Source organism: Anas platyrhynchos, chromosome 19 (genome assembly GCF_047663525.1).
Source record: "Anas platyrhynchos isolate ZD024472 breed Pekin duck chromosome 19, IASCAAS_PekinDuck_T2T, whole genome shotgun sequence".
In the NCBI taxonomy this organism is placed as follows: domain Eukaryota; kingdom Metazoa; phylum Chordata; class Aves; order Anseriformes; family Anatidae; genus Anas; species Anas platyrhynchos.
Genome location: NC_092605.1, coordinates 15,194,760 through 15,200,887, shown reverse-complemented (window position 1 = coordinate 15,200,887; position 6,128 = coordinate 15,194,760). Strand labels below are relative to the sequence as shown.

The 6,128-nt window shown below is 34.3% G+C and overlaps 1 long non-coding RNA gene across 1 annotated transcript in view; it reads right to left on the bottom strand.

Annotated features, from left to right (window-relative positions):
• Nucleotides 1-314: 314 nt before the first annotated feature.
• LOC139999060 (uncharacterized) overlaps nt 315-6,128 on the bottom strand; it is a 28,087-nt gene continuing 22,273 nt past the window's right edge. The window contains exons 2-4 of the long non-coding RNA XR_011804076.1: nt 4,409-4,458; nt 2,445-2,542; nt 315-922 (exon numbers count right to left, since the gene is read on the bottom strand). This is a non-coding gene — a long non-coding RNA (uncharacterized lncRNA). The remainder of the gene's footprint in view (nt 923-2,444; nt 2,543-4,408; nt 4,459-6,128) is intronic.

Here is a 6,128-nt window from a genome sequence, read left to right as displayed (position 1 = left end):
ATAGCTCTGACTAATTTAAACAAAGCAACAATAACATAGGCAAAAAAAAAAAGCCCTCTCAGATGCCATTAGTATTTATGTAAGGTATCCTTCAGCTAGTGTATGTATTTTGATAAATAGATTCTTCATTTAGTTAAAAGAAATATTAGGGTACCCCAGTAAAACAAACCAAAAGTGAAACCATGAATTTGCAAAGTTGCTTTAGAATTTGACATTTCTGCTATTGGATTTCAAAACATATGTGGTATTTGACAACAATAAAACAAAATTAAAAGACCTTATAGTATACTGGGAATTACGCACTTATGATTGTATATATTCTAGAAAACAGCTTTATTTGTTGTTTTCATAACTACATACATTTATAAAACAACAGCAGAGAATCAGGAGGTAAGTACTGATATAAATATTTAGGTGTATCTCTTTAAATAAAAAGCAATTAGCCTTGATAATAATTTTGTTCTTCTGTCATATGTGAAATGTTGACTAAGATAATGGATGTCATTCCCATATGAATCATTATACTTACATATTTACAGAGGAGAAAGTTTCTTTGTTTTAGAGATAAAAACACTAAATTGTGATCCTACTTGCTTAGTCTTTGCATTGAATTTAATCGGAAAATTTTGTCTGACAATTCCAGATATTTAATACACATACAGCTGAGGAGCAAAAAAGTAAATAAACAAACAAACAAAAATCTGTAAGATCACTAGAACTACTAGTATAATACACAAAACAAAAAGTTTAAATATAGTTTTAGGATGAACAAGTAGATGTTTTAAATGAGTACATTTGGATGTCGGCATTCACACTGATCAGTTTAAAATGGCTTCTGTCAGAGAGGTAGAGATAATTGAGCTTTCTTTAGCTGGCAATCTTGAATCTGAGTATTAGTCACTTTTTCATTTCCGAAGTCATTCTTAGGGAGAAAAAAAAAATGTTTTTTTTTATTTATATATTCAGCTGTTCGAGACATTTATGCATTAATACAGAAATTAATGCATTAATATGGAAAAAGCATTATGTTTCAGACTGAATATGTGTATGGAGAAAAAGCAATAGGAAGTTTTTTATGATTAGAATAATCAGCTACAATGAAAATAAAATCTGTAACTAAAAGAAACCAGCAGAAATCTTTGAAAATTGCTACGTAAACTGGTCTGGATGGATAAGTCTGTATGCACAATTAGCAAGAGGGCAAAGTTCTGATCTGGACATTTACTGACTTGCTTCATGGAAACGCTTCTTCTGAAGAAGAAGCCAGCATACTCTCTTGTGTTAGAAAGGGCCAACTGCAGTGTGCTGTTTGACACCTATAGCAGTAACACTTTGGTATAAACATAAGCCATCAAGCCAATAGCAACAAAAAAAGTTAAATAAAAATTCACAGGAGATAGTATATGCAACCAGTGCTTTGATGTGAATTTTTAGTTTTAAGGCCACAGTAGCTGATAAAATGTTAACAACAGAGCTATATGATACAGCTTGTAGAGTAACCTGGATAGGAATAATCATATTTTATGACACCTCTCCATCCCCACTACCTCTGGAATATTGGGTAATCCAGAAAGTATTAAGAGACCCATTTGAATTTCCTCTCTGTCACAGTGAAAATCACAAGGTACTAATAAATATTATATCACAGCCACCCACTATAAGTGTTACTATAACCCAAGGCACTGTATGTCCTTCTCTACTAGCACCATAAATAACTGATTATGATACTCTAGGGAAGGTGGGTGGTTATTTTCAGTTATAAGCAGGATCCATGTTCAAAGAACAGATTACAGATAATTATGTGTGCATTTATCTCTATTAATTATTCATTAATAATTATGCATGTTTATGTCTCCTGTCAGCTCAGCCAGCAAATCACTGTTTTGAAGACAGTCTCATCATAAGACAGCTGGAAGCAAAATGAAGGCTTACACTCCATCTTTCAATAAACAGACACTATGCATTTTGTAGAACCTAGATATCTTCTAAATCAAAGTGTGTTCTACCTTACTAAAGTTTCACCTTCACCTTGTAAAATGCAAAAAGCTGAAACAGGAATACGACCAAAAACTTATATGCTTTCCTGATATTTAAAAAATAAAACATCAACATACATGTATATGCAAAATAATAACTACCAAACAAACAAACAAAAACACTTATTATGAATATTTGAAAGGGTCAAGCCAAAGAATTACTAGAACTTGACAAAACAGTAACAGTCCACAGTCACTTTACTGCAGAGTACTGAATTTCTTTTTAGATATCACTGAAAAGGAATGAAAAGGAATGAAGGGTACATCTGTCTTTTTTCCTGTTGGAAAGAACAGAATTTTTTTTGAGCCATAATTACTAGAAATGAGCAACAAAAAGGGAACAGGTCCTTCATATCACTCCCACAGTCATCTATGCCACAGAACCACAAGTTCCAAGTCTGTGCTTACCAGCAGTAGCTGTAATGATAATCAGCCTCAGAATATTGCTGTGTCAGGACAGAACTGAAAATATGATGATTCAGCAAATCATGAAAAAGTTCACTGCTCTGTCAAGAGAATGTCACAAGATTTCACAGTTACATACTTTCCCATCTACTTCAATTATAATGTACATTTTAAAAATAATCTAGTTTATATTAATTAATACTAATTAAATATAAACACTTTACCAAATCAGAGCTATTGCTAGATAAATTTATTACATAAAATAAAGTGTAGGCACTTTGTAGGTACTGAAATCTCTAAATCTTGTTAACAGTATGCACTGAGCATGTATGGTGAATGTGTAACAGGAAACTCTGTACCACAGCATGCCAGAAGATGAAGCATCTTATCTGCACAGTCCCTTCTCAGGACACTTCCCCAGCTGGCTCCAAAGGCAGAGTTGCTCATGGAACTGCCACCTAGGCTGGCCATGACAAGGTGCATGTGGAAAGATAATTGGGAAGTCCCAACATGCTAGTCTTGTGATTTCACCACTGAATTAGACAGTGAGAATCTGCTCTACAATTGTGCACTTCAAGCTTTATCTTTTAAAACTAATCTGAATGAGGTAGGCTTTTGTTTTTATATTACCCCATCAGCTGAAAAGAGTTTGATTCTATCATGCTGTCCTAACTTGGAAAACCTTACCTCTGCAGTCATTTACACAGAATAAGCAGATTCACTCTGCACAGACATCAACTGACATGATAGTTCAATCTCATTTCTCAACTTTTTTTGCTGGAAACAGTCTCTTTGTACTGTTGAAGAAAATTCCCCTGGAATATACTACTCAATTTTATTCAAATGTACTGTTACTTTTCAAGCATTTCCAGATAAACATACCTTCATTTTAAAAACAGAAACATAGTAACACAGAACACACAAAAGAGGAAGCCGGTGCGTAAAGGACATATGCCTTCAGTTATAAACCGAAATGATAAAGTTATGGGAAAAAAAAATCCAACTTGCAATGCTCTCTTCTTTACTCCACACCAATACATGTATAACTAATTAAAAGGGAAATTTATTATTTCTGTAGCTTCATTTCTTCTACTCTGTTACCACAGAATTTTGTTTTACTTCTGTTATTAACAAAAATGCTTAAGAATAGCAGTATTTATTATACAAATACTGTTGCTTAGTGCGTTTTCTAATACATTTACATTAATTAGGAGGAATTTATGCTTGCACAGAAAATTCAATATATCTTTCCCTGTTGCATTTTGTGTCTCTTAATATCTCTTAGTTTTCCTCCTCCTTCTTCTTCATTTCCAGGAAGTTTCTTGATCTTTGATTTAAAGTCAAAATCTTAAAAGTTTTGGCTCTCCTCATCAAATCATCATCATCATCTAGAAGAAACTGAGAACCATAGCTTGCTTTAGTTTTTTGAAAACATTTTGGGGAAGGAATGGAATAACAATCATTAAATATTTGTAGTCATCAATATAAAAATAAGCTTTGTTTCTGCTTCATTTCTCTCAGTCATTCTTCACGAATCTTCACCCATCACCACCACAACTAATACTTCATACTAACAGCATCTGCTTAGCATATTCTTTTCTATAAACTTCTTGTGGAAAGCTTTACCTGAACCTTGTTATGTAACTTAACATCAACTTTTCCTCACAAGTCCATTTAATGACATTATTACTTGCAGTCTTGGAAGCAGAAGGCAATCTAATCCTTGTCTTTCGGTTCTACTCAGTATTTTCCCCAGTGAACAACTAGTCTGAGTACAACGATTTACAAATACTGAGCTAGTGTCTTCCTACACCTCCCAATTTGTCTCAGAAACTGTCCTTTCTGAAGGTCTTATTGCCTGGCATAGGACGCTGGTGCAATTGCTAGGCCATCCCTTGTGAAAGCAGTAACTAATGCTCTTCTTTTAAGAAACGCAGCATTCCTCTGAGTTAATAAATACAACTTACCTTGCCTGAAATTCCCTTCTTTTAACTATTCTTGCCATCTTCTCCCAAGTCTGTAAAGCAACAGAGGCCATAAGTGAAGGAAGAAGAGGATAAAACATGGATGGAAACACAAATGGCAGTCACACACTGTGCAAGCAGAGATGCACTTTTCACACTGTGGGAGGCCTCAGTAGCTGTTCAAACAGCAGGGTCTGAGTAAATCTCAGCTAGTCTGCTATGAAGAGAGTTATTACTCCCATTTCCAGGGAATTATAGGCTACCTGGTATAAGAGACTAAGAAGCAAAAGAGGATGATGTCTCGAACTCTCAGCAGAAAAGGTTGTAGCCACATTTTAAATTGGCTTAGAAAAGAGCATCCTGCAAAAGCAGGAGAGCACTGTTCCAGGGCCAGCCTCCTGGAAACCATCTGAGACATCTCTGCAGCTGTGGTCCTGGCAGTGGGCAGAAGGGAAGGCCTTAGCAACACCTTTCTCCAAAGACCTTTCTAAAAGGTTCTGCACATGCAAAGTAATGGCTACTGGCTTATTAACGTGGTTATAGCTTGTTTTGTGATTACCTGAAATACATGAATACGGATATGCATGAGATTTTATGCCAGACCTCCACAAATCCACAAATGAGTTCACTGTGAACTTCTACAGAAGAATTTTTTTTCTTCTAATAGAGAAAATAGTTTACTAAAAATAAATTTAACTGGAAAATACATTACACTTCTGAAGATCTAGCATGTTGGAACTTTGGATTTCCTGTCAAATGTCATTGAAGCATGAAACAGTAAGATTTGAATCCTGTTTTAATTGAAAATATTGCTACAATTTCAACCAGGAAGCTGCTAACAAAGCTTTCATAATAAAGATTTTAAAACAAAATTGTTTGTTTCTAAACTCTACACATGCACTCAGTTTTATTTTGACTGAAAATGTAATTATATTCTTAAAGGCAAGAATTATATTCTCTTAAAACTGAGACTACTGCTGAATTATGCCAGTTATACAGCCATTTCAAATTCATATTGAGCTTTTTTTTTAAGAGAAAATAAATACTTCCAAACAATCCTTTGCTTCAGAAAATATAAGCATCCTTTCATGATAAATTTGTGTGTGTGTGCATGTACAAACACGTATATGCATGAAAAAATAATACTTCCCACAGTACTTGTCTTCAAGAATCTCACTGATCAATCCCTTATTCTATCATCCCTTATTCTATCATGGCAGCAACTAGGAATTAGTTTTATGCCTTGCAGTAGATGGCACCTTTTGTGTTAATCATGCTACAAAGCTTAAATTTTATAGCTAATAACTAAAATTCAACAATGTGAGGGATATGCTAAAGGCCACTTCAAACTTCAGAATAGCAAATCTATTTTCTGCTCATGGTTAAGTGTATTTACATTTCTGGAGGCCTGAATAAAGAGGTCCTATTTACACAAAGGGTCAGCCATTCTTGAATTCTGCATATTGAATGGCATATTTTCTTTTGTCACTCATGGTATGGGTACAGGACAAACAACTCAAGTTCAGGATTTCTACAGATATTCTTTACTTTTTGCAATGTGGACGTGTGTCATTTCTCTGTTGTTAATGTTTTTAATTCAACAACCTTCTTAGCAAAGAGGGAGTTGTTACATAAAATACAAGGACAGCAGTAACATGAAACTACTTAAATTTACAACTGAATTATGTTGTGATATTATTGCACACAGACATGAATTCAAGCA